Source organism: Heterodontus francisci, chromosome 12, assembly GCF_036365525.1.
Source record: "Heterodontus francisci isolate sHetFra1 chromosome 12, sHetFra1.hap1, whole genome shotgun sequence".
NCBI classification, from domain to species: domain Eukaryota; kingdom Metazoa; phylum Chordata; class Chondrichthyes; order Heterodontiformes; family Heterodontidae; genus Heterodontus; species Heterodontus francisci.
In genome coordinates, this window is record NC_090382.1 from 68,302,942 (window position 1) to 68,322,855 (window position 19,914).

A 19,914-nucleotide genomic window follows, 5' to 3' on the forward strand; every position below is an offset into this window, starting at 1 on the left:
CGCGTAGCAGCTCATGTAAATGCGCAGGGCAGCCCGTCCGCCCTGCCCCAATCACGTGGCAGGGGTAGGCTCTGCGACGCCATGAACAGCGTCAGCTGCCTCTCCGCAGGTGTTGGCGCAATTTTTAAAGGGCTGCCAGACCTGCACAGCTGAACCCTGTAAACCCCCCCACTACACTGTAAATAAATTTCTGACCCGTAAACCCACCCCCCTAGTACAATGAAAATAAATGACTGCCCCATTCTCCCTTGCTCCACCCCCCAAACCCTTATGAAGATTTGACCTCTCCTCCTTCCCCACATGCGCCACCCCCCTCCCCCCCAACGCTAGAAATGCAGAGTTGACTACATTCTTCTCTTCGCCCCCCTCCCCCCCCCACTTCACTAAAAATCCGAAGTTTCCCCCCTTCCCTACCTCAGTGGACAGGAAAGTGAAGGCGCATCAGGGGAGGTGTTGACGTAGTGGTAATATCACTAGACTAGTAATCCAGAGCCCAGGCTATTGCTCTGGGGACATGGGTTTGAATCCCACCATGCCGATGGAGAAATTTGAATTCAATTAATAAATCTCGAATTAAAAGCTAGTCCACTGGTGACCATGAAACCATTGTTGATTGTTGTAAAAACCCATCTGGTTCACTAATGCCTATTAGGGAAGGAAAGGTGCTGTCCTTACCTGGTCTGGCCTACATGTGACTCCAGACCCACAGCAATGTGGTTGACTCTTAATATGCCCTCTGAAATGGCCTAGCAAGCCACTCAGTTCAAGGGCAATAAATGCTGGCCTAGCCCAGCGAGTCTCACATCCCACTAATGAATAGAAAAAGAGTGCTGGCTGTCGCACAGAAGATCCCAGACAGCTAGTAAGATTGCGGTGAATGGTAGTTAAATTTATTCATTTCCTTTATTTAAAGTTGGGTCCTGTCACCGACCGGTTTGGAGGGGGGTGGGGGGGGGGGGTGTTGGCCGCTACGCAGCCTCGCTGCCACTGGGAAGATGAGGCCCGGCTGCCGCTGCGATGTTCCAGACCCCCACCACGGAGCCCGACATTAATCCCAGCCTTAGTGTGGGACATGATGCAGGTGGCTGTATTTTAGTTTGTTGGTGTTTGTTGAGATTGGAGGCCAAAATGTTGAAATAGTAGCATCCAGATGTGACAAAAATATAGGTTAAAAAAGGGTTTCAATGTTTGAGATAAGGTAGACAATGTTGCATGGATTGCAGTAGGCAGTTGTGATGTATAGGATATGAGATTTTAAGCTCAGCTCTGGGTTGAACAGGACACCAAAACTTTGGACACTGGTTTGGTCTGCATGAATGGCCAGACAGTGAGATGGCATCAGTGGCAAAGAAGTAAAGCTTATGTCACAAAAAATAATGGCTTTGCTTGTCTTGCATTGGGACCTCATCCATTACTTGATGGACAGTCATTTTGATAGCACAGAAGTGGTCCTGGGGGTGTGAGCTGTGGAAGTGTAAAGCTGGGTCATGGGCCTAAACGTGGAAGCTGACTTCCTGCCTGCAGATTATTCAGAGGGGCAGCATTTAGGGAAAGGAGCCAAGGATTCATATTGGGAGCGGAGGTTATGGAGGCAAGTGTGGGGGTGGGAAAAGATGTTCTTACTAGATGTGCACTAGATGCATTTGGACAGATAAAGTGAAACTATGCTAATTACAGTAACATGGAGCTGGCCAGCAGAGGAGAAGACATCGTCCACAATATCAAAAGCTGCAGAGGTCAAGGAAGACCAGGAGGTATCAAACACAGAGGATGGTAATTTGTAACCTTAACCATGGCTATTTGTGCTGCAAGCTGGTTCACTAATGTCCTTTCAGGAAGGAAATCTGTCCTTACCTGGTCTGGCCTACATGTGACTCCAGACCCACAGTAATGTGGTTAACTCTTAAATGCCCACTGAAATGGCCTAGCAAGCCACTCAGTTGTATCTAACCACGACAAAGTCAATAAGGAATGAAACTGGGTGGACCACCTGGCATCGACCTAGGCACCGGAAACGACCACAGCAAACCCAGCCCTGTGAACCCTGCAAAGTCCTCACTAACATCTGGGGCTTGTGCCAAAGTTGGGAGAGCTGTCCCACAGACTAGTCAAGCAATAGCTTGACATGGTCATACTCACAGAATCATACCTTACAATGTCCCAGACACCACCATTGCCATCCCCGGGTATGTCCTGTCCCACCAGCAGGACAGACCCAACAGAGGTGGTGGAATAGAGGTATATAATTAGGTGGGAGTTACCCTGGGAGTCCTCAACATCATCTCTGGACCCCATGAAGTCTCATGGCATCAGGTCAAACATGGGCAAGGAAACCTCCTGCTGGTTACCACCTACTGACACCCCCTCCCCCCCCCTAAGCTGATGAATCAGTACTCCTCCATGTTGAACACCACTTGGAGGAAGCATTGAGGGTGGCAAGGATGCAGAATGTACTCTAGGTGGGGGACTTCAATGTCCATCACCAAGAGTGGCTATGGTAATACCACTATTGACCACGCTGGTCAAGTCCTAAAGGATTTAGCTGCTAGAGTGGGTCAGCAGCAGGTAGTGAGGATACCAACAAGAGGTAAAAATATATTTGACCTCATCCTCACCAATCTGCCTGCCGCAGAAGCATCTGTCCATGACAGTATTGATAGGAGTGACCACTGCACAGTCCTTGTGGAGACAAAGTCCCGTCTTCACATTGAGGATACCCTCCATCGTGTTGTGTGGCACTACCACCATGGTAAATGGGATAGATTTCGAACAGATCTAGCAATGCAAAACTGAGCATCCATGAAGCACTGTGGGCCATCAGCAGCAGCGGAATTGTACTCAACAACAATCTGTAACCTCATGGCCCAGCATATCCCCCATTCTACCATTACAATCAAGCTGGAGGGCATGCCAGGAGCAGCATCAGGCATACCTCAAAATGAGCTGTCAACCTGTTGAAGCTACAACCCAGGACTACTTGTATGCCAAACAGCGTACGCCGCATGCGATACAGAGCTAAGCGATTCCATAACCAACTGATCAGATCCAAGCACTGCAGTCCTGCCACATCTAGTCATGAATGGTGGTGGACAATTAAACAACTAACTGGAGGAGGTGGCTCCACAAATATCCCCATCCTCAATGATGGGGGAGCCTGGCACATCAGTGCAAAAGATAAGGCTGAAGCATTTGCAACAATCTTCAGCCAGAAGTGCCGAGTGGATGATCCATCTCTGCCTCCTCTTGAAGTCCCCAGCATCTCAGATGCCAGCCTTCAGCCAATTCGATTCACTCCGCGTGATATCAAGAAACGACCGAAGACACTGGATACTGCAAAAGCTATGGGCCCTGACAATATTCCAACAATAGTACTGAAGACCTGTGCTCCAGAACTTGCCGAGCCCCTAGCCAAGCTGTTCTAGGACAGCTATAACACTGGCATCTACCTAGCAATGTGGAAAGTTGCCCAGGTATGTCCTGTGCGCAAGTCCAACCCAGCCAATTACCACCCCATATTCTACTCTCGAACATCAGTAGAATGATGGAAGGTGTCGTTGACAGTGCTACCAAGCAGCACTTGCTTAGCAACAACCTGCTTAGTGACGCTCCGTTTGGGTTCCGTCAGGGCCACTGAACTTGTTGGTTCAAACATGGACAAAAGAGCTGAACTCGAGAAGTGAGGTGAGAGTGACTGCCCTTCATCAAGGGAGCATTTGACAGAATATGGCATCAAGGAGCCCTAGAAAAACTGGAGTCAATAGGAATCGGGGAAAACTTTCTGCCGGTTGGAGTCCTACCTTGTGCAAAGTAAGATGGCTGTGGTTATTGGTGGTCAATCATCTCAGCTCTAGAACATCACTGCAGGAGTTCCTCAGGGTAGTGTCCTAGGCCAAACCATCTTCAGCTGCTTCATCAATGACCTTCCTTCAATCATAAGGTCAGAAGCGGGGATGTTTGTGCAATGTTCACCATTCAAGATTCCTAAGATACTGAAGCAGTCTGTGTAGAAATGCAGCAAGACCTGGACAATATCCAGGCTTGGGCTGATAAGTGGCAAGTAACATTCACGCCACACAAGTGCCAGGCAATGACCACCTCCAACAAGAGAGAATCTAACCATCTCCCCTTGACATTCAATGGCATTACCATCGCTGAATCCCCCACTATCAACATCCTGGGAGTTACTATTGACCAGAAACTGAACTGGAGTAACCATATAAATACCGTGGCTGCAAGAGCAGGTCAGAGGCTAGGAGTCCTGCGGCAGGTAACTCACCTCCTGATTCCCCAAAGCCTGTCCACCATCTACAAGGAGCAAGTCAAGAATGTGATGAAATACTCTCCACTTGCCCGGATGGGTGCAGCTCCAACAACACGAGGCTCGACACCATCCAGGACAAAGCATCCCGCTTGATTGGCAGCCCATCCACAAACATTCACTCCCTCCAGCACCGACACACAGTGGCAGAAATGTGTACCATCTGCATGTGTACAACATACCAAGGCTCCTTTAGACAGCACCTTTCAAACCCACGACCTCTACCACTTAGAAGGACAAGGGCAGCAAATGCATGGTAACACCGCCACCTGCAAGTTCCCTTCCAAGCCACACGCCATCCTGACTGAACTATATTGCCGTTCCTTCACTGTTGCTGGGTCAAAATCCTGGAACTCCCTAACAGCACTGTGGGTGTACCTACCCCACGTGGACGGCAGCGGTTCAAGAAGGCGCAGTGGTTAGCACCGCAGCCTCACAGCTCCAGGGACCCGGGTTCGATTCTGGGTACTGCCTGTGCGGAGTTTGTAAGTTCTCCCTTTGACCGCTTCGGTTATCGCCAGGTGCTCTGGTTTCCTCCGACAGCCAAAGACTTGCAGATGATAGGTAAATTGGACATTGTAAATTGCCCCTAGTGTAGGTAGGTGGTAGGGAATATGGGATTACTGTAGGGTTAGTATAAATGGGTGGTTGTTGGTCGGCACAGACTTTTATAAAGCAGAGTGAAAACGTGACCTGAATGATTTGCAAGAGATGTGCAGAGAGCTGGGAGGCATTGACATTTGTGGAGGACCATAGTGGTTGAAACGTTTTTTTTGAATGGGGAGTGACGAATGAGCAAATTTATTTTCAGCTAGCATTGGAGCCAGGAGGGGAAGTCAAGTTCTTAAGTTGACTAGGGAGGTGAAGAGGATAGGAGGTGGCTGTCATGGAAGAAATGCATGGGGGAGAGATATGAGAGAAACCGCTGAGTGGTAGGGAGATCAGAGCTTGAATGCATGGCAGACGGGATTTGGAACAGACTGTCGAATTTGAGGCAGAAGCGACTGCACGGATGGGCTCAATCTTTGAGACAACGGAATTGATGAGCTCGTTGCAATTGGCAGTGGAGAAGATGCGGGACATCAGTTTGAGAAGACAGTTACTGGAGAAAAGGAACTTGAATTATCTTCCAGGGATGATCCTGGAATAGTAGGCTGTGGTGATACCTCACATGGTTGAGCCAAATCTAACGGTGCATGATGAGACCAGATGTATGCCAGCTTGGAGAATGGAGTGATTTGGAGGAAAGGGTGACAGAAGCAATGCAAACACTGCGCAACATAAGGGAGGGGGAGAAATACCTAGACATTTTGTTCCAGAAGACGGTCACACCTCTTAGAACAGGGTCATCTTTTTTGGTCAGCAGTGAGGAACAGGAAGATGTGACAGTGAGTGATGCAGGTAAAAGAACTGAGCAGACAGTAGTGGAGGAGCCTCAGATGCTCTCAACCTTTGTGGACAAAAGCAAGGTTTGCAAGGCGGATGAGCAGACTGGCCATGGCACTGTGGTACCGGAAGCCATTTAAGTGGGGGGAGCAAAAAGGAATGTAGCAGTAGTAGGGAATAGTATAGTGAGGGTGATTGACACTGTTCTGTGCAGCCGAGAGTGAGTCCAGAAGGCTGTTCTGCCTACCTGGTGCCAGGGTTTGAGACATCTGCTCAGGGCTGGACAGGAACTTGGAGGGGGAGGATCCAGTTGCCATGGTTCGTGTAGGTACCAACAACATAGGTAGGACTAGGAAAGAGTGTCTGCTTAGACAGTATGAGGAGCTAGGCAACAAATTGAAGAGCAGAACCTCAAGGGTAATAATTTCTGGATTATTACCTGAGCCACGTGCCAATTGGCAGAGGACACATAAGATTAGTGAAATGAATACATGACTCAAAGACTAGTGTAGGAAAAGTGGGTTTTGGTTCATGGGCACTGCCACCAGTACTGGGGAAAGCAGGGGCTGTACCGTTGGGATGTTCTGCACCTGAATCGTGCTGGGACCAGTGTTCTAACAATCCGTAGAACTAGGGAAGTAGAGGGAGCTTTAAACTAAACAAGGGCGGTGAGGGCTCAAATCTTGGTAGACATAGCAAACCAAAGGGTAGAGTCAAGGCAGGAGAACAGAATAGTAATATGGGAAATGAAGGTCAGAGAATGGCAGGAAGGGACAGAGAAAAAAATAACAGTTAAGACTAGATGTTGCAAAGATAACAGACAAAACTAAAGGTTTTGTATCTGAATGCACATAGCGCAGTGGTTAGCACCGCAGCCTCACAGCTCCAGGGACCCGGGTTCGATTCCGGGTACTGCCTGTGTGGAGTTTGCAAGTTCTCCCTGTGTCTGCGTGGGTTTTCTCCGGGTGCTCCGGTTTCCTCCCACAAGCCAAAAGACTTGCAGGTTGATAGGTAAATTGGCCATTATAAATTGTCACTAGTATAGGTAGGTGGTAGGGAAATATAGGGACAGGTGGGGATGTTTGGTAGGAATATGGGATTAGTGTAGGATTAGTATAAATGGGTGGTTGATGTTCGGCACAGACTCGGTGGGCCGAAGGGCCTGTTTCAGTGCTGTATCTCTAATCTAATCTAATCAATAACAAAGTAGATGAACTGATAGCGCACATTGAAGTAAATAAATATGATCTGATGGCCATTATGGAGACGTGGCTGCAGGTTGACCAGGATTAGGTCCTGAATATTGAGGGGTATAAAGTAGCACTTTTAATCAAGGATGGCATTGATGCAATAGTTCGAGATGACCTTGGTTCAGATCAGGATATAGAATCAGTTTGGGTGGAGATGAGGAATCGCAGGGGAAAGAAGTCACTGGTAGGAGTGGTCTACAGGCCCCCTAACAGTAACCATAATGTAGGACGAAGTATACAAGAAATAATATTGGGTGCTTGTGATAAAGGGACGGTAGTAATCGTGGGTGATTTTAATCGACATATAAAATGGAAAGATCAGATTGACAATAGTGGCCTGGATGTGGAGTTCATCGAATGCTTTCGAGAGAGTTTCTTAGAGCAGCGCATTCTGGAAACAACCAGACAGCAGGTTATATTGGACATGGTATTGTGTAATGTGACGGGATTAATTCATGACCTCAGAGTAAAGGCACCTGTAGGTAGTAGTGACCACAATATGATTGAATTTTACATCCAGTTTGAAAGAGAGAAGTGAGTCAAGACTAGTATTTTAAACTTAACTAAGGGCAGCTACGTGGGCATGAAAGCTGAGCGAGCTGAAGTGAACTGGGTTGCTAGGCTAGGAGATAGATCAATAGAGTAGTGGTAGACATTCAAGGGGATATTTCAGAATACTCAGGATAAGTATATTCCTACTAATAAAGAAAAATTCTAAGGGGAGGACCCACCATCCATAGTTAACTAAAGTTAAAAAAAGCATCAAAAGTAAGGAAAAGGCATGCAATTGCGCAACGATGGGTGCTGGGTCAGATGATTGGTCAGAATATAAAAAGCAGCAGAGAATGACTGAAAGATTAATCAGGAGAAAAAGATTAGAGTATGAGAGGAAGCTAGCTAGAAATATATAAACAGATAAGAGTTTCTTGCTAGGTATTTAAAAAGGAAAATAGTAAGTAAAGTGTGGTTCTCGAGAGAGTGAGAATGGGGAGTTAATAGATAATAAGGAAATGGAGGATGAAATGAACACATATTTTGATTCTGTCTTCAGTATAGAGGATACAAAAAACATTCCAGTAAAAGCTGTAAATGAAGAGGTGGAAGGAAGAGAGGAACATGGTGAAATTACAATCACCAGGGAAGCGGTACTGACCAAACTGGAGCTGTGGGCTGATACAGTCCCTGGGTCCTGATGGGCTTCATCCTAGGGTCTTAAAAGAGGTGGCTAATGAGGAAGTAGATGCAATTTCAAAATTCGCTAGGTTCTGGAAAGGTTCCATAGGCCAGTTAGTCTGTCATGGGAAAGTTGTTTGAATCGATTATTAAGGAGGCTATAGCTGGGGAATTTGAAAAATTCAAGGTAATCTGGAATAGACCGCATGGCTTTGTGAAAGGGAGATAATGTTTAACTAATTTATTGGAGTTCTTTGAAGGGGTAACGTGTGCCGTGGATAAAGGCGGGCCCGATGACGTACTGTACTTGGATTTCCAGAAGGCATTTGACCAGGTGCCACGTAAAAGGTCATTGCACAAAGTAGGAGCTCATGGTGTAGAGGGTAACATATTAGCATGGATAGAAAATTGGCTGGCTGGCAGAAAACAGAGTATGCATAAATGGGTCCTTTTCTGATTGGCAGGATGTGACGAGTGGTGTCCCGCAGGGTAGCTAATTTTTAAAAATTCATTTGTGGGATGTGGGCGTCGCTGGCTAGGCCAGCATTTATTGTCCATCCCTAATTGTCCTTGAACTGAGTGGCTTGCTAAGCCATTTCAGAGGGCATTTAAGAGTCAACCACATTGTTGTGGGTCTGGAGTCACATGTAGGCCAGACCAGGTAAAGGATGGCAGATTTCCTTCCCTGAAGGACATTAGTGAACCAGATGGGTTTTTACAACAATCGACGATGGTTTCATGGTCACCATTAGACTAGCTTGAGACCAGGTTAATTAATTGAATTCAAATTTCACCATCTGTCCTGGTGGGATTCGAACCCATGTCCCCAGAGCATTAGCATGGGCTCAGGATTACTAGTCCAGTGACATTATCACCAGGCCACCACCTCCCCTAATTTGCATTTGCAGATGACACAAAGATAGGTAGGAAAGTATGTTGTGAAGAGGACATATGGAGCTTGCAGACCAATATAGATAGGTTGAGTGAGTGGGCAAAAATCTGGCAGATGTGGGAAAATGTGAAGTTGTTCACTTTGGCAGGAAGAATTAAAAAGCAGAGTATTACTTAAATGGAGAACAACTGAAGAACTCCAAGGTGCAGAGGGAGCTAGGTGTTCTAGTGCATGAGTCACAAAAAATTGGTATACAGATACAGCAAGTAATAAAGAAGGCTAATGGAATGCTATCCTTTATTGGACGACAAAATGAAAATAAAAGTAAGGATGATGTGCTTCAGTTATACAGGGCATTGGTGAGACCACATCTCGAATACTGTCGGCAGTTTTGGTCTCCTTATTTAAGGATGTGAATGCATTGGAGGCGGCTCAGAGCAGGTTTACTAGTTTGATACCTGGAATGAGCGGGTTGTCTTATGAGGAAATGTTGGACAGACTGGAGTTTAGAAGAGTGAGGGGAGACTTGATTGAAGTATTTAAGATCCTGAACGGTCTTGACAAGATGGATGTGGAAAGGATGTTTCCTCTAGTGGGGAGTCCAGAACTAAGGGGGCACTGTTTGAAAATTGGCTGCATTTGCTGACAACGTAACCACTCGGTGGCACGGTGCTGGCACATGCAAAATGCAGCCTGTACACTAAAACGTCACAGTCTGCGACGTTCAGGCAGCTGCCAGTACAAAAGATGGCGCTGCTCAAATAATCACAGAAAGGCAACGTAAACCCATGGCAGCACGCAATGGCCGGAGAGAGCGGGCGGGGGTTGGGGGGAAAGCGGGAGGCCAGTGGCTGGGGGGGGGGGGGAAGGAGGAGAACGCGCCCGCTGCCACCAAGGTCTTCGGCTGCGCTCTGCCCACTTGCGCTGCCCCCCCCCGCCCGCGCTCTCCCCGCTTCGCCCCCACTTCCCCCCCCGCCCGCGCTCTCCCCGCTTCCCCCCCCCGCCCGCGCTCTCCCCGCTTCCCCCCCCGCCCGCGCTCTCCCCGCTTCCCCCCCCGCCCGCGCTCTCCCCGCTTCCCCCCCCCCGCCCGCGCTCTCCCCGCTTCCCCCCCCCCGCCCGCGCTCTCCCCGCTTCCCCCCCCCGCCCGCGCTCTCCCCGCTTCCCCCCCCCCGCCCGCGCTCTCCCCGCTCCCCCCCCCCCGCCCGCGCTCTCCCCGCTTCCCCCCCCCCCGCCCGCGCTCTCCCCGCTTCCCCCCCCCCGCCCGCGCTCTCCCCGCTTCCCCCCCCCGCCCGCGCTCTCCCCGCTTCCCCCCCCCCGCCCGCGCTCTCCCCGCTTCCCCCCCCCCGCCCGCGCTCTCCCCGCTTCCCCCCCCCGCCCGCGCTCTCCCCGCTTCCCCCCCCCGCCCGCGCTCTCCCCGCTTCCCCCCCCCGCCCGCGCTCTCCCCGCTTCCCCCCCCCGCCCGCGCTCTCCCCGCTTCCCCCCCCCGCCCGCGCTCTCCCCGCTTCCCCCCCCCGCCCGCGCTCTCCCCGCTTCCCCCCCCCCGCCCGCGCTCTCCCCGCTTCCCCCCCCCGCCCGCGCTCTCCCCGCTTCCCCCCCCCGCCCGCGCTCTCCCCGCTTCCCCCCCCCGCCCGCGCTCTCCCCGCTTCCCCCCCCCGCCCGCGCTCTCCCCGCTTCCCCCCCCCGCCCGCGCTCTCCCCGCTTCCCCCCCCCCGCCCGCGCTCTCCCCGCTTCCCCCCCCCCGCCCGCGCTCTCCCCGCTTCCCCCCCCCCGCCCGCGCTCTCCCCGCTTCCCCCCCCCGCCCGCGCTCTCCCCGCTTCCCCCCCCCGCCCGCGCTCTCCCCGCTTCCCCCCCCCGCCCGCGCTCTCCCCGCTTCCCCCCCCCGCCCGCGCTCTCCCCGCTTCCCCCCCCCGCCCGCGCTCTCCCCGCTTCCCCCCCCCCGCCCGCGCTCTCCCCGCTTCCCCCCCCCCGCCCGCGCTCTCCCCGCTTCCCCCCCCCCGCCCGCGCTCTCCCCGCTTCCCCCCCCCGCCCGCGCTCTCCCCGCTTCCCCCCCCCGCCCGCGCTCTCCCCGCTTCCCCCCCCCGCCCGCGCTCTCCCCGCTTCCCCCCCCCGCCCGCGCTCTCCCCGCTTCCCCCCCCCGCCCGCGCTCTCCCCGCTTCCCCCCCCCGCCCGCGCTCTCCCCGCTTCCCCCCCCGCCCGCGCTCTCCCCGCTTCCCCCCCCCGCCCGCGCTCTCCCCGCTTCCCCCCCCGCCCGCGCTCTCCCCGCTTCCCCCCCCGCCCGCGCTCTCCCCGCTTCCCCCCCCGCCCGCGCTCTCCCCGCTTCCCCCCCCGCCCGCGCTCTCCCCGCTTCCCCCCCCGCCCGCGCTCTCCCCGCTTCCCCCCCCGCCCGCGCTCTCCCCGCTTCCCCCCCCGCCCGCGCTCTCCCCGCTTCCCCCCCCGCCCGCGCTCTCCCCGCTTCCCCCCCCGCCCGCGCTCTCCCCGCTTCCCCCCCCGCCCGCGCTCTCCCCGCTTCCCCCCCCGCCCGCGCTCTCCCCGCTTCCCCCCCCGCCCGCGCTCTCCCCGCTTCCCCCCCCGCCCGCGCTCTCCCCGCTTCCCCCCCCGCCCGCGCTCTCCCCGCTTCCCCCCCCGCCCGCGCTCTCCCCGCTTCCCCCCCCGCCCGCGCTCTCCCCGCTTCCCCCCCCGCCCGCGCTCTCCCCGCTTCCCCCCCCGCCCGCGCTCTCCCCGCTTCCCCCCCCGCCCGCGCTCTCCCCGCTTCCCCCCCCGCCCGCGCTCTCCCCGCTTCCCCCCCCGCCCGCGCTCTCCCCGCTTCCCCCCCCCGCCCGCGCTCTCCCCGCTTCCCCCCCCGCCCGCGCTCTCCCCGCTTCCCCCCCCGCCCGCGCTCTCCCCGCTTCCCCCCCCCGCCCGCGCTCTCCCCGCTTCCCCCCCCCCGCCCGCGCTCTCCCCGCTTCCCCCCCCCCCGCCCGCGCTCTCCCCGCTTCCCCCCCCCCCGCCCGCGCTCTCCCCGCTTCCCCCCCCCCCCGCCCGCGCTCTCCCCGCTTCCCCCCCCCCCGCCCGCGCTCTCCCCGCTTCCCCCCCCCCCCGCCCGCGCTCTCCCCGCTTCCCCCCCCCCCGCCCGCGCTCTCCCCGCTTCCCCCCCCCCCCGCCCGCGCTCTCCCCGCTTCCCCCCCCCCCGCCCGCGCTCTCCCCGCTTCCCCCCCCCCCGCCCGCGCTCTCCCCGCTTCCCCCCCCCCCGCCCGCGCTCTCCCCGCTTCCCCCCCCGCCCGCGCTCTCCCCGCTTCCCCCCCCCCCCCGCCCGCGCTCTCCCCGTTTCTCTCCCCGTTTCTCTCCCCGTTTCTCTCCCCGTTTCTCTCCCCGTTTCTCTCCCCGTTTCCCCGCTTCTCAACCCCCGCCCGCCCTCCCCCCGCTTCTCTCCCCGCTTCTCAACCCCCGCCCGCCCTCCCCCCGCTTCTCTCCCCGCTTCTCAACCCCCGCCCGCCCTCCCCCCGCTTCTCTCCCCGCTTCTCAACCCCCGCCCGCCCTCTCCCCGCTTCTCAACCCCCGCCCGCCCTCTCCCCGCTTCTCAACCCCCGCCCGCCCTCCCCCCGCTTCTCCCCCCGCTTCTCCCCCCGCTTCTCTCCCCGCTTCTCAACCCCCGCCTGCCCTCCCCCCGCTTCTCTCCCCGCTTCTCTCCCCGCTTCTCTCCCCGCTTCTCAACCCCCGCCCGCCCTCCCCCCGCTTCTCATCCCCCACTTCTCAACCCCCGCCCGCGCGCTCTCTGCTTCTCAACCCCTGCCCGCCCTCCCCCCGCCTCTCCACCCCCGCCCGCTTCTCCTCGCTTCCCTGCATTACGTGATAACTTCGCATGCGCTGACCAGTCCTGGCAGTGTGGAATGCTGCGCAGCTTGGCGTAGTCTGATGGCGTCATCAGCCGGCTGCGTTGTCGAGAATTACTTTGTTTAAAATTAGGGGTTGCCCTTTTATGACAGAGATGAGGACAATTTTTTTTTTCTCTGAGGATTGTGCAACTTTGGAACTCTCTGCCTCAGAAGGTGGTGGAGGCAGGGTCATTGAATAATTTTAAGGCAAGGATAGATAGATTCTTGGGCAAGGGAATCAAAGAATATCAGGGGTCGATAGGAGTGTGGAATTCGAGACTAACAGATCAGCCATGATCTTATTGAATGGCAGAGCAGGCTAGAGGGGCCGAATGGCCTACTTCTGCTACTAATTGGTATGTTTGTAATGGTTGAGGTAACCGTTAAGCAGCTAATGACAGTGGAGATAACATGGCGGGTGCAGGGCCAGAAAAGAGGGAGTTGGAAGTTTAGCAACATGATGGTCATCTTTTCTTTGGTACTGTTTAAAAAGATTAAGTATGATGAGATCTTTTGGTACTCATGGGCTGTTAAGCTCCACAAGTGTATCCCAATCCAGAACACTTAGGTTGTGCTTTGAGTTTCCTTTTCCTTTCAAGGGAAAGAAGTTCTTTCGGAAGGCAGTTGAATCATTTGGTAGTTATGAAAAATTGAAAAGGCGAGTCAAGATTTAAACTCAAAGTTAACATGAAAGACTGGAGCTGGGATCTCCTAGATCTTCTCTAAATAAATTTATTTATTTGCCAACATTATAGTTACCATGGTGCTTCTGAAGAGAGAATACTATTTTCTTAATATAAACATGACTTTTTAAACTTGCTCGAGTTTCTGGCAGCGTGGCCTACTGTCGCAAAGTCTGATAATGTGAGTTTAAACTTTACAAGTTTGATCCCCTCCGCTGGGCGGGAATGGGACTGAAATACAGTTAAAATAGCAGCGCAAGATTTTGTGCCATTTTGGTTGGGGCCTTGAAATGGGCAGCCTATGTGCCTGCATGAGACAGACATGAGCTACATTAACCCGAGCAAATTAGGGTCCGAAACATCAACAAGATACCGATGCAATGGCGGAATGTGCAGCACACATTCTCCACCCATTGGTCTTGGTGTTGAGCAGCCTAAAAAAAAAAGGGGTCCTTGAAGGGACTTATACAGGCCACTCCAAAAAGTTTTCTAAAAAAAAAGTTTGTAAATTTCTCTGGCATTAATGTTATATTAATGTATTTCGTAACCCCACAATGCCCTCTGCAGTCCTCTCCTGGGGTTAACCTCAATCTCCTGCCTTAATTTACATGCACTGCTGTCCTCCACCATGGAGTCATGAGATTTCCTGTCCTTTCAGATCTGCAGGCTTCTCCAAATGTATGTATGACCAGCTTGCTGACAGAATGGTAGAGATCTAACCATGAAAAGTGGTTGAATCTCAAACTCCTTCCATCAGAGTGGTGGTGGGCTTGCTCCGTGATCATATTACACATAATTCAGTTCTGTTAAATATGTACAACATAATTATGAAAGAATCGTTGAAGACCAAAATACAACTAGCACATCAATTTTCAAATAAAATGCAAAATCTAACTTAATACATGATTGGGACTAATCACTTGACAGGGTAATGGTCTGACTATCGCTTTCTGCTTGGTGCTTCTATGTGCATAGAACAGGCAACCCCGCCTCCGGAGTGTCACTTGTCTTTCCATTGTCTGCTGTAAGATCCTTGTAATACAAAATAAAAGCAAAATACTGTGGATGCTGGAGTCATTTGCAGCATAGAAGGTGCCCATCGAGCCCATGCCGGCTCTCCACAGAGCAATCCAGTCAGTTCCACTCACCCTGCTCGATCCTGGCTCCCTGTAGCCCTGCAAGCTTATTTCCCATAAGTGTCTATCCATTTCCTCTTGAAATCATTGATTGTCTCCGCTTTCTCTACCCTCATGGGCAGCGAGTTCCAGATCATTATCACTCGCTGCGTAAAAATGTTCTTTCTCATATTCCCCCTGCATCTCTTGCCCAAAACCTTCAATCTGTGTCCCCTAGTCCTTGTACCATTAGTTAATGGGAGCAGTTCTTCCTTGTCTAACTTATCTAAGCCTGTCATAATCTTGTATACCCCTTTCAAATCTCCCCTCAATCTCCTTTGCTGAAACGTTAACTCTGTTTCTCTCTCCACAGATGCTAAATATTTCCAGCACTTTTTTTAAAATTCCTTGTAGTGCAAGTTCAATATCTGGTCTATGCACTCTGTTCCATGGTATCTGTAACTACATTCAATCTCACATTTGACCCAATCCATTGCCTTGGAGAAAAGTAAAGTAGCTTCAAGGACCCCATTATTTACCTAGATTTACAGATAAATATTATTCGGTGGGATAGCCACTGAATGTGTAATCTGTGGAAGGAATGGGCTTGATGGGCCAAAGGACCTATCCTAGTCGAATGTGTTATCATAAAATCTCCACCCACCCCACACTCCCAAGTTTCTCTCTCTTTCCCGAAGTCACAGATTTTTGTTTGAGTACTCACCCAAGTAGCCACTCTTGCGTGAATCTGGGGTAGATTAATCAATTGCCATGGGCAGTGCAGATGAGTTTCATGACTGGAAAGCAAACGGGCTTGAGAGCCACACCAATTTTTTCCCACCCTTCCTTACCCTGGGGATTTGAGATCGAATGCAATGTCCAACTGCCTGTCCAGTTGAAGCGAACAGCAGGCTATCACTAATCTGGACTCAACCTGCCCAGGCAGCGAAAATATACTGTCCCTACCCCAGCAGCCCGATCGATCACCAGCCTGGTAGCTAAAGGTGCCTCATTGTAGTGGCCCTTGGCTACTCTGCCGCAAATGGTTATCAGTGAACCGACAAATGCCTCTGTGTAGTGCTTCCTTATCTCAATCCTGTACTGCTGCTCCATGATTCTCCCTGAGGAAAAGCTCAACCTATGAGCTGTTCTGACTGCAGGTAAGGAGGAGTTCCTAAAACCTTTGGTGGGCTGATTCTATAAGATACAGGCAAAATGCAATGCAGATCTTATGGAAAAATGAAAAAAAAAAAACAGGTGCAAAAAACATTTCTAAAGGGCAGAAATTACTGTATAAAAGTTTGCAGACGCTCCCAGCTTGCAAACGCCTCATCTGGGTTGATCAGGTAACCCTGGTAAGCTGCTCCACCTCAAATCTCAGTCCAAATTACCTAAACAGTACATAAGGAGCACAAACCTACATCTGCTGCACCACTGGCTTTCACTCTGGCATATGCAGTGGGTGGATCACGGGAAGATTCAAAAAAGACGCTGGGAAAGTCATGGTAAGATTGTGAATGTGCACCAACAGGGGAGATGGCTTTCCCCTGGATTACCTTGCTTAAAATAAAACTTTGTCTTGTTTATACACCACTATTGCATTGAAAATGGCAAGGAAATTGGCCCTTGCATCTCCTGAATTAAAGCTCTTACTTTGGCATTGCTCGTAATAAGAATGGCACATACAGCTCAATTCCACAGCAGCCTAAAACAAAAAGAAAACTTATTAGTAGCAATCTTAGAGTTAATAATTTACCAGATCCCATTTCCTCAGTTGCCTGTAACCATGCCTGCCAACTGTCAATATTTCTTATTCAGTGCCCACTAGATGACAAATTAATCTGGGATTTGAAATTCCTGAACTGTCCCAAGGTCATCACAATGCACCTTAAAGTTATTTTATGCACGCGTTGCCACGTGATCAAGTGGCTCCCATATTGTGAGCATTTACACACAGTGCCTCACATATAAGGAAAATGATATGGTTTATGGCCCTGAAACAAACTACTGCTGGCTGAATGCCTTGTTCTGACCAATGGGCATGGTGCCAATATGTTATAATGGGGGTGATCAAACTGCTCTGGCTACAAATTATCTTGGGGCTTATACACCAACAGTCAGAGAATTAGCACCTGGTGGAATAAAGCCAATTATTTTGCACATCTCCCTATGTAAAATCTCTTTGAACTAAATATACCTGTACTGTAAAGCTATTGTTAAAAGCCAAGTTTTATGCATTGTACCTCAATGGCAAAGCAAAGTATATTATTTATTTTGTCTGAAATGCAATCCATTTTTTAAAAGACTTTACCAACACTATCCATTGCCTGGAGGGTTGTCGAGGTTAAAGCTATCAGCTTCTTCACGCGTGCTGTAAGTAAAGCTATGTGGTAAAATGGAAGATGTTAGTAGTTCTTTGTCTGTTAAGGTGAAATGCTTCCTCATACATTTCATTTTTTACACAGTTCGAGGTTTGGACACAGTGTTGGCTGGCCAGTATTTGTATTTAACATTCAGCAAGGATTTAAACTCCCTTGAGAATTGCCCCTGAATCACCACAACTAAGGTCTTTTGTGCAGGCCGTAAGCAGCTCTTGTAGCCCTCGTGCTAACTGATAGAATGAGTCCAACTCAATCTTCATACACCTGACTTTGTTGACAAAGTTTATTTTAAAAAATTTGGTCCAATCCATTCCTGGATAAATTTTCACCACTGTCGTACTGATCAACACATTTCTGGGTGATGGCACAGAACAGTAAGTTTTCTTAAACAGATTTATATTGAAATTTAAGCTGCTTTGGGGATTCAAATTTCTCATGGCCCAGGTTTTGTGGTGGTAAAAACAGTGGAATTGTCCTGTTCACCATCATTACTCCACTAAAACTGACAGCAAATTCTGGATAACGCAGAAATCCGTAAGTTGCTGTCAGCAATTGTACGCTTCTCCATAGGATGCGCTGCTGATCCACCCCAGACCGCAGATAGGTAAAGATGATGGATTTCCACCCGTGAAGGACATTAGTGAATCGGATGGATTTTTACGACAATCCAGTAGTTTCATAGTCTCATTAATAGTGATCATCATTTCATTCCCGATTAATTGATTAATTGAATTTAAATTCCTCCAGCTGCCATGCTGGGATTTGAACTCCTCTTCAGAGCATTAGTCCAGGCTTCTGGATTACTGATCTAGTAACATTATCACAATGCTACTGTCTGTAACTAAATTTTAAATAGCATACAAACTTCATAATTACTGTTTAAAAACCCTCACTGCCCCTGAAAAGCTTATTTTATATTTGTAGAATGTCAAATTTCTTCATAGAATTCTGCATTTTAAAAAGTTCTTTTTAAAAAGAACATTTGTTTATTTTAGCTTCTACCTTAATCCAATCATCATTTATTGCACTACCTGAAAATTTAAATTCAAAGTGAAGAGTTTCAGTGCTTTTAACTTCCTGATTTGCTGTGTGTGAATACTTCAATGTGATTTGGCTGCTTATAAAATCCAAGTGCTGGAAATACTCAGCAGGTCTGGCAGCATCTGTGGAGAGAGAAACAGAGTTAACATTTCAGGACTGTGACCTTCAGAACTGGCAAAAGTTAGAAATGTAATTGGTTTTAAGCAAGAGTCCTCAGTTGATGAAAAAGGGAGACATATCAGAGGCGTTGCTGGGGAAGGTAGCATCATCAGAACAGATGCGTCAGAGACAGAGAAACTGGGAGAATGGAATGGAGTCCTTACAGGAGGCAGAGTGTGAGGAAGTGTAGTTGAGGTAGCTGAGAGAATCGGTGGACTTGTAATGAATATTAGTGGACAGCCTATCCCCTGAGATGGAGACAGAGAAGTCGAGGAAGAGAAGGGAAGTGTCGGAGATAGACCATGTGAAGGTGAGAGAAGGGTGGAAATTGGAAGCAAAGTTGATAAAGTTTTCCAGTTCAGGACGGGAACAGGAAACTACACCGATACAGTCATCAATTTACTGGAAAAAGAGTTGGGGGAGGGTGCCAGAGTAGGACTGGAACAAGAAATGCTCGACATACCGCACAAAAAGACGGGCATAACTGGGACCCGTGCGGGGACCCATAGCAACACCTTTTATTTGGAGGAGGTGAGTGGAGTTGAAGGAGAAGTTCAATGTGAGAAGTTGTTAAGCCAGGTGGAGGAGGATGGTGGTGGACGGGGACTGGTTGGGTCTCTGTTCAAGGAAGAAGCAGAGCGCCCTCACTGACCTGGTGGGTGTGGAAGTATTGAGAGATTAGATGTCCATAGTGAAGAGGAGGCAGATGGGGCCAGGAAACTAGAAATTTTTGAAATAACGTGGGGCATCCAAAGAGTCACAGATGTAGGTAGGAAAAGACTGGACCAGGGGAGAAAAATTAGAGTCAAGATAGGAAGAAATAAGTTCAGTGGGGCAGGAACAGGCTGAAACGATGGGTCTACCCAGACAGTCCTGTTTGTGGATTTTGGGAAGGAGGTAGAAGCGGGCTGTCCCGAGTTACAGGACTCTGAGGTGGGAAGCTGTGGAGGGAAGATCTCCAGAGGAGATGAGGTCAGTGACAGCCCTGGCGACAGTGGCTTGATGTTCGGTGGTGGGGTTATGGTCCAGGGGGAGGTAGGAAGAAGTGTCTGAGAGTTGGCGCTCAGCCTCTAAGGCAGAGGTCAGTACACCAGACAACAACAGCACCACCCTTGTCAGCAAGTTTGATCACTATTTCGGAGTTAGACCCAAGAGAACGGAGTGGAGCATGTTCAGAGGGTGACAGGTTAGAGTGAGTGAGGGGAGCAGAGAAATTAAGATGGCTGATGTCACGCCGACAGTTCTCAATAAAAAGATCAAGAGCGGGTAAGATGCTGGTGGGAGAGGTCTGGGTGGAGGGGGAGTATTGGAGGCAGGTGAATGGGTCTGCTGGTTGGGTGGGGGAGAACTCCTGGCCAAAGAAATGAACTCTGAGGTGAAGGCGATGTAAGTAGAGCTCAACGTCCTGCTGAGCATAAAATTCATTGAGGTGGAAGATGGAACTGAGTTGCGAAGTAGTGATTGGCTGCTTAACTGCTTGCTGACATCAGTGCTGCTGTATGCCTGAAGATCCCCTTGACTTGGTGCCAAATTTAAACTGCAATCGGAAAAGGGAAAAACCATGCCACAGAGATCACCAGACCTTTGTGGCCAGCTTTTTTTGAGGTCAGCGAGAAGCACTATTGTTTTGCTGCTGACCGCAAAATCTGGGCCCATATTTTCCTC

The 19,914-nt window shown here is 51.0% G+C and overlaps 1 long non-coding RNA gene across 1 annotated transcript in view; it reads right to left on the reverse strand.

Moving 5' to 3' along the window:
- The window catches only part of LOC137375904 (uncharacterized), a 50,038-nt gene that overhangs the window by 26,792 nt on the left and 3,332 nt on the right, over positions 1-19,914 (reverse strand). Inside the window, exon 2 of the long non-coding RNA XR_010976088.1 lies at positions 16,322-16,373. This is a non-coding gene — a long non-coding RNA (uncharacterized lncRNA). The remainder of the gene's footprint in view (positions 1-16,321; positions 16,374-19,914) is intronic.